The 8,869-nt window shown below is 43.4% G+C and overlaps 1 long non-coding RNA gene across 1 annotated transcript; it reads left to right on the top strand.

Annotated features, from left to right (window-relative positions):
* The first annotated feature begins 4,210 nt into the window (after positions 1 to 4,210).
* Positions 4,211 to 5,402, top strand: LOC147698529 (uncharacterized). Its single transcript, XR_015299209.1, has 3 exons — positions 4,211 to 4,285; positions 4,403 to 4,507; positions 5,226 to 5,402. It is a non-coding gene; the product is annotated as an uncharacterized LOC147698529 (long non-coding RNA).
* The last annotated feature ends 3,467 nt before the right edge of the window (positions 5,403 to 8,869 follow it).

The following is an 8,869-nucleotide window of genomic DNA, read 5'->3' as shown; positions in this document are numbered from 1 at the left end:
TTTTTCATTGATGAAGAATGTGACAATATGATGATCTGACCAGTCACAAGGCTGAATAGACTTAAGTTGGATAGCGTCCTCTTTGGAGATGATAAGGTCGAGGGCAGAGCCTTTCTCGTGGGTCGGGCTGTTGCATAATTGTGTGAGGTCAAGGGCGTTGAGGAAATTTTTAAGACTATTTACCACCGCATCATTGTGATCGTTCCAGTGGAGGTTGAAGTCACCAAGGTATATTTGGGTGAGCCGTCGTCCGGAATTGGTAGAGATCATATCCATGATTTGTTGGGCGAAGGTGAGGTTGTCCCTGGATGGGTGGTAGATGCCGTGAAGAGAGCATATCGGTTTGCCCTCACTGATGATATCGAGGCAGATGTATTCACAGGAAGTTGGGTAGGGTAGGGAAGGTGCGGTGACTTTCAGAACAGAAAGGTTATTCCTGTATATGCATGCGATTCCACCACCTATCTTGCCGGATCTGTCAAGTCTAATGATGTGGTAGTTGGGGGGAACCAGAATGTCCATTATAGGTGTAGAAGATTCGGTTAGCCTGGTTTCAGTCATGATGATTAGGTCAAGGTCCAATGTTAAGATGAGATCAGCGATGGCGGAGGAGTGTCTAGAGGCCGATCTGCAGTTGAGGAGAGTGCACTTGAGACGGGGTGTGTCAGGGGATGTAGAGGGTTCTAGAGTGAGAGGGACTTTTCTAAGGTTGTTAGGGATGGAGATTCTGTGGTTTAGTGTGGGGGGTCTACGGGGATTTGAGTATATCGTGGGAATGGAGAGGTGAGTGGCAGTTGTGTGGTTTAGGGGAGCAGGGTCGTATGAGCGGAGGAGGGTGAGTGTGTCGAGGTCCGAAAGAGGGTTGCATGGGCGACGGGGGCGGTTGTTGCGATTTTGGCCAGGGATCGCGGTCCAGTGTGGGGGGTGTAGAGGGGGAGAGTCATCCGGAAGGGTGGGGGGCAAGTTGGGAGGGGGGGTGGTGGTGAGTGAGGGGTGTCTGGGAGGTGTGAGGAGTAGTTCTTTGATGGTATGAATGTCTTCTTTGATGGTGTGCATGTCTTCTTTGAGCAGGAGGAGGGTGAACATAATCTTGTCCAGCGTGGGATAAGTGTTGGAGTTGGGGATGGAAATCATGGGTGAGTGACTGACCTGAGAATTAGCGTGCGGGTGAGGGGGTGGGTTGGTGTTCGTGCAGGGCTCCGTGGCGTCGGTGTACGGGTTGGTGTTAGAGAGGAGAGAGGGGTTGGGAGGAATGGGTGTGGATGAGGTAGGGAGGATGTTAGTGGTGTAGATGAGGGCATTGGTGGCAGGCGGAGGGAGCCGGGTGGAGGTTGAGTGTATGTTAGTGGTGATGGGGGAGCAGGTAGGGTAGTGGGGGCTGAGAGTGGGGGGAAATGGGATTGGAGATGGTCCTGTTGTGGGGAGGGGGAGTTAAAGTAATGGCTGTGGTGTGCTCTGCGTGGTTAGTTAGACGGTGGTAGTGGGGACTGAGAATGGGGGGATAAAGGGTGGGATTTGTCGTTATGCATGTTGTTCTTGTGCTGAACTAGGTTAGAGGGGTTGTGGGTGGAAGCTGTGATGTCAGGGGAGAGAGGAATGGGAGAGGTATGAGTAGGGGTCCAAGGGTTGGTGGTAGAGGGGCGGCTGGTGCATGAAGGGGAGAGATTTGTGTCTGTGAATGAGGAGTGTGGGGTGGTTACGGCAGGTGGGTGATTGACAAGGGTGCTAGGGGTAGAGGTGAGATGCATGTCGTTCTGGTGCTATACTGGGTTAGAAGGGTTGTGGGGGGGCTGTGAAGTCAGGTGGATAGTACTGGAGGAGATATGTGTGGAGGTCCGAGGATTGGAGAGGAGCTCTTTGAAAGTGGGGAACAGGTTGTCTAGTAGTTCCAGGTTCCGGTCTGTGGATTGAATTAGGACAATCCCGTTATTGTAGATAGTAATGGTGGCTCTGCCTGTGAAGAGTTGGGATGGTGTGATGGAGAGAGTTAGGCCATGAGCGGATTTCCTGGTGGTGGAGACAGTGAGTAAGGTGAGGAACGCTTTTCTCCATTGAGCTCTGCGTGTGGTGTGGAAGATGATATCGATGTTCAGGGATCCATTGACCGGTGAGAAGTAGGTGTCGGCAAAGGGGGTTTCAAGGTGGGATCCCAGGAAGTTGTGTTTAAAGCGTTTAGCTGCTTTTTTGGTGAGTGTGGAAGGGTAGTTGATTTTATATGTGTGCTTGCCGATGGGATCCATGTTGGGATGGCGGTATAGGTGGGTATGGGAGGGTGAACGATAGTGATACACATGTGCAAACAAATGCAAACAGCACGTTACATGGAACAAAAGTGACACTAGTGAGTAGCCAAAATAATCAAAATATAAGAGGTAGCAATCGGTGCAATCCCGGAAAAAAGAGTGAAATGGGTGCAGCTTACAAAAATGTACAAAATATATGAGGTAGCAATCAGTGCATTACCGGCATAAAAGTGAAATGGGTGCAGCTTACAGAAATGTACAGTATACAAGTAGAAGTATAAAACTTATGATATACTGGAACAAAATACAGGTGCAAACAGAAAGCTACATGAGTCAAAAATGACATTAGTGAGCAGCCAGAAATATATGAGGTAGCGATCGGTGCATTACAGGTGAAGAAAAAGTGAAATGGGTGCAGGTTACAAAAAATTTACAAAATACAAGTAGAAGTATAATGCTGCAATAAAAGGCAGACACTTAATCACACGAGTGTTTAGATACAGAGCTATGTAAGTGTGCAGTAGTTGAGATTAGTCTAAAAAGGCCAGTTCTTAGGGTCTGGTCAGATAGTGAGAATGACTAGTCCATGATGGCCGCCAAAGAGAGAGAGAGAGACCTGTCCTAAATGGCCGCCAAATAGGGGAGATAGAGACGGTAGTCCTCTGTTAGTTGTTGTTGCATCTTGGAGTGACTTTTGACGGGAACTTGAACTTCATGGCCCATGCAAATAAAACAGCAGCCACCGCTCATTATAAACTCAGGCTAATTAAGAAAATTCTACCATTCTTGCCAGTCGCAGCAGGAAAGACACTGGTAAGTGCATTAGTGTTGTCCTCCCTAGATTACTGCAATGGTTTATTCATCAATGCCCAGGTTAGAGTTACTAATAAATTGCAGACTATCCAGAACGCTGCTGCCTGTCTCCTGACTGGAACCCCGAAGTTCATGCCAATCACCGAGTATATAAAAAATCTCCATTGGCTCAAGATCCGCAATAGAATTAAATTTAAAACTCTATGCATAGTCTATAAGGCTCTGCACAACCAAGGTCCTCACTTCCTGAAACACCACCTTAGATTCCACTTACCTACTAGATCGCTCAGATCCAATAATCTCAACTATCTGCTGGTACCACGAACTAAAACAGTTACCTGGGGCGATAGGCGTTTCCTGGTGGCTGCTCCCAGACTTTGGAACTCACTGCCGGTAACCATCAGGGAAAGCCCGTCCCTGATGCAATTCCGCAGAAAAATAAAGACCTGGCTGTTTTGTCAAGAATAGCTTCCGACTAAGCCTTAGGGGGAATTCTACACACTGTTCTTAGCGCCGAGACGCCTACGGGCATTTGTTTGCGCTGTATAAATCGTAAAAATAAATAAATAAATAAATAAATATGCACACATACATATTTCAACAAGCCATAATACAAGCCCCACTATGCAAATTTCGAGGTTTCGGGTAGTATCAACCCGATTGGCCAAAATTCAGACCAATCATATGCTGCAATGAGCATATAAAGACAGCGCTCTCTTTTCCTCGGTCATTTCCCATGGAACCAGAGAAGCGGACTGTGCTCCAGAAGACTACAGGTAAGCACCGCCATTCGGATAGGTTTTAAAACAATAGCGGCCACTAAACCAACCAGACTCTTTCCCTAACCACTAAAACGCCTTGTTCTTTATTGATTCCTAGGAACAAGTTCCCATAACACGATGAGAGGAGACTAAATGCCTTTGGGTCTATATTTTTAAGATTGATCATAACCAGAGAAGTGAGCAGTCCTATGCAGCAAATTAGGTAAGCCCATATAACTAGGAATAGCTTACAATATTAATAGATCGATAATTTTGACTCCAACTAACCGAAATTAGACTTTCACATATTCTCTTACTTCCTCCTATATTTTTTAGAGTAACAGTATTCAATTCCGCAAGGACATGACTTAGACGCCTCTGGATTTTAATATTTTAAAGAAGACGAATAGCAGGCATTGGGCACAATTGTTCAGAATAGACCTTATACCCACGAACCCATATGAACAGGTATGCTGAACTTCCATTAATTAGACAACCTTTTAAGAAAGCACGCTGTAATTAGAAATAGAACAGTGTAAAATTCCCATTTTTTTTATCTGTACTCCATTATTTCCCAAATTACAGAAGCAGCATATGAGTTACATGTTCCCTCCTCATAACTCTAATATTGAGAGCATAAACATGGAATAATCTAGAAATCCAACTTAAGCTCCGTAATCGGACTTCAAGGTAAATATTTTTTGTCATCTCCTTATAAATGTGACAGAATAAGATTTGAACGCCAAAAAAATTCATCAATCTGGCATACGTTCGTCCATCACAAATTTCATAATTTCCTTCTTCATTATCTTATTAGTATGCTCCCAGATATAGAATCTAACAACTATTTGGGCTCAAAACAACAGCCCCTCCTCAAATGGACATGGCAGTGGACAAATATCATTCCTAAATCCAACTACTTTTCGTTCTTGAGGGATTAGGAATACAATCGCTCTTCAATATAGAAAGAGGTTTATAGTAAGAAGCAAATTGCCAAGTATATGACCATATAATGTGGAGGTATCATTAATAACAAATGTTTTGATATACATGTATTAGAATTGTTGATTTAAAAGACTTATAAAGGATTGTACTAGAATTGTTGATCTAGAAGATTTATAATGAATGTACAGCGAACGACTAATAATGGTGTGCACAAGTGCGGATAAAACAACACACTTGGACAAACCAACTTACCAATATAAAAGTAGTTATACGTATGAAGAGCCACGTATCAATTGCATGGATGCATTAAACTCAATTGCAAGGTCATTTGAATAAACCAACCGATTAGTATAAAATTAGGTGTACGTATGAAGAGTCACGTATCAGTTGCCATTGGCTAAGCAATATGCTGTGTTGTGTATGCATGAATTCATTAAACCTAATTGTATGTTCATTTCCCTAGGGTAATTATACTGATCCCAATACCTCGACAGAAAATTTAAGGTGTCTTGATAAAGGTGGACAAAACTTGGGAAAACCACCGAAACGCGTCGACGCTTCACTCAGTATAATTTAGGATCTCCACATCTTTTGCTGATATACCATATTACAAGTGCACATAGCTTAGATGTGACCAATAGAGTCCGAATATACAAAAAGTATTGTACTAACTGTATGTCTTACTGTCTTTTCTGTCTCAGTGACTCAATCTTGCTGGCAAAAAATGTAAAGTCAAAAAAGTAAAAAATCTCTTTTAATGTTTTATTTGTGTTAAGTGGGTTCCACTGGGACCACTTTTCTTTTAACATTTGTAACGCTAATAAACTGTAAGAATTCTTTATATTTACTTGTATTTTGTTCTGATTTTTAACTGACATACCGGTTCTTCCGGTTAACACTTCTCAAGGGAAAATTTTGCTTTACTGGTTTGCCAACCCCACTTCCCTTGACTACAGTTAAGGGGTACCTCTCGTATTCACTTCCCACTTCTTGTTGGCACATGCACATGTTCTTGTCATAAATTGAGAAGGCTATCAGAGAGGGGGCCCTCATTGAAGATCTATGTATTGCTTCAATTGTAGTGAACATATTCACCACAGCCCCAGAAAAGTGTGAATCATTCCCACCAATCCTCCTTACTAATGTTGGAGCTAAAGGTTTGCTAAGGCTTTGTCCTATTGACTTTTGAGGTGATTGATGCCAATGTATGCCTCAATGAAAATGGGCCTGGCAAAATCTGCGTTGGCTCCATCTTGCACTTGCCAATTAGTAGAATTTGCCACGTCACTCAACCATCATTTCAATTGATTTCAAAATAACCTAGAGCTCTAATTTGGAGATTCCTAATCTGGATTTTTCTGTGGATGATTTAGAGCCTTGCATACTGGCAAATGCTAACCTCCTCTGCACCCGTTACAGATAAGAGTACACCCAGAAGCACTGGGACATGGGTAAAATGCAGTACAATATAAGGTGGTCCCAGTAGACAGTACGTTTAAAAAACACACACATCAAGCATACATTAGAATGAAGTAAAATGAAAAGGGACCACGTTAGGTGAATGAAAGAACAGTGTTATTTCATCACACTGTCACATTTATAATATATATAGATAACATCTTAAAAATCCATCGAGAAATTCCCGGAATAGGGAAAGAAGGGTTTTTTTTTGTAGTGGGAGTTAGGTGATTTGCGTGAGGATCAACTGGTACAGAAGGGTAAGATTATTGTGCAAAAGACTTATTCATAATTAACATCAAGAAATGACACATTATTCCGCCACAGTTTCCCTAAATTATGCACAAATTATAGTAGCCATGCTGGATGAAAAAAACACAGTAGAACAATCTCCGTTCGTTTAGCACTGGCTGTGAGAGAAGTGTCGATGTTTCGACCCTTAGTAAATGTAGGTTCATTAACACCTTACGAAGGGGTCTTCCTCAGGACTGTGATATGGGGGTGCGCATCTAGGGAGTAAGATTAAAGATTAGCAGTATCCTAGGGGGAAGGGAACATTAAGGACAGAACAGAGGGACCAAAGGTCCCCAGGTTTACCATACACAGCCCTACAGAGAGGGCCGATCTTGTGGTAGGATGGGCATGTAGGCTGCTAGTACAACAAGAGCGGGATGACTGCACCTGCAAAAATAAGGTGTAGTTTAACCAGGCCCCCCACAACACATGGGCCAGGGGGAGGGTGGAATGGTTGCATAGATGCCAGTAAAATCTGACACTAATGCTCAATGGATGGCATCCGACATGTCCCATCTACATAAGTAAGTCCAGCCCCAATAATTTGGCTAGGACCACACAGTTTTAATCTGGGGAGGAAGTGAGGAAAACAATAACAAAAACTCATTCTATCAAGAACCTTGAGAGATTACTATTTCTGTTCTAAACACCACCTATTACATGAATTAGAAGCAAAATTACCTGCTCTTTCCTTGAAAAATCATTGCACCAGAGGGCACAGAATCTAGAGAGAAGAAGGAGCAGGGGACCATTAATTATTGTCCTTACAGCGTTAACAAGAGCTAACAAAAGGGTCTCTGTCGTGCACAAAACTCACCGCTCTTCGGTGGTTCAGGGATGTCTCAGAAGGGGAGCTCGGAACACAGCGGTGCTCAGTCTGGGGTCAAAAGGAGACACATCCAAATGTTAGGGTGTTGTAATGAAAGAAAAAGTCGCAGCGCATAGCTCAAAGACAACCAGAGGGGTTGAATGCACTTCACTAAAGCAGGCTTACCTCTAACCGTCTAGCGATGTCCGAGACAGAGTGGAGGGAACTGAAGCCTCTTTTTAAGTAGAGACGCTCGTTCTCTGGAGCAAGCGTAGCGTCACGGCTGCAGGCGCCAGATGCTGGTCGTGGCGCATCACTCTGTTCCAGTTAATAGACTAAACCGATAGTAAAAAGAGGCTGCTAGCCTGAAACGTAAAGGAAATAGAAACACCAATACATTAGCTGTATTACTAAAGGTCAAACACAAATGGTCTGGTGCACAGCAACTTCGAGAAATAATTTCCAGGCCCTGCACCGCTCGCACAGATTTGTTTCGTGTAGATGCGCGATACAAGGCAGATTGTGTCTTAAAATATGCATAGATGGTGTTCCAATCTCATTATTATGAAAATGCAAACATAAGGCTATATACTTGTAGCGGAAAACCATTATTATCATAACGCCCAATAAATATCAGCACTGTGGGTACATGGTAAAGTTCCCTCATGTGTTGTACATACAGGAAGGGGTCACATTGAAAATAAAAAACATTATTTCGGATCATAATGGGAGATTTGTTTTAGATAGGTCCACCGCCGAGATGGTAGGTCGTCATGCGAGCAGATACATGTGTATTGTAACAATCTATATATCATGGAGTGCACATAGATACGAGGGTCCACACAAACAGATCAATATCATGTTCGGCATATTTTTTGTAACATATCCCAGAGTACTCATTATGAATACAAGGCTCTACATAGAAGGATCATTACATATTAAACATATTCTGGTTATGGAGAAAAACGTAGGCCACATATGTTTGTATATAATCTGGGTTTTGCAATACCTTATGGTGGCATACCATGAATGTAGGCAGGTGCAAGGCTGATTTAGGACTAAATGTCATTTATGGAGTTAAGCACACAACTGGAAACCCACCCTCATTCTGATGCAAGACAGGCAAATTGGGCATGGCTGAAATCTAATTCGTTAAGCCCACTCTGTATCGAGTCCAGACGTGTCATCCATTTACACTCTCCTATTTTGAGAATCGAGCCGATATTACAACCTCTTGGGCACAAGGTCGCTTTCTCAAGGACTATCCACTGAAGTTCTTCTGGTTTGTGTGTTGCTGTTTTAAAATGTTCAACTAGGGGTGCACCTTTCTTGAGTAAGGGGTTGATCTTGGCGTGCTTCCAACTCTCCGGGAAGGTGGCGGTCTCGAAGGAGCTGTTGATGATCTTGCAGAGATGGAGTGAGATGGTAGAGCTTGATTTGTTGAAGATGTGGTGCAGGCAGAGGTTTGATGGTGAGCCGGAGTGGATGGTGTTCATGATTTTGATGGTGTCATCGTTGTTGATGTGGGTCCAGGAGAGCAGGGGGTC

This window comes from Lissotriton vulgaris, chromosome 8, assembly GCF_964263255.1.
Source record: "Lissotriton vulgaris chromosome 8, aLisVul1.2, whole genome shotgun sequence".
NCBI classification, from domain to species: Eukaryota; Metazoa; Chordata; class Amphibia; order Caudata; family Salamandridae; genus Lissotriton; species Lissotriton vulgaris.
This window is presented reverse-complemented; position numbering and strand designations above follow the sequence as displayed.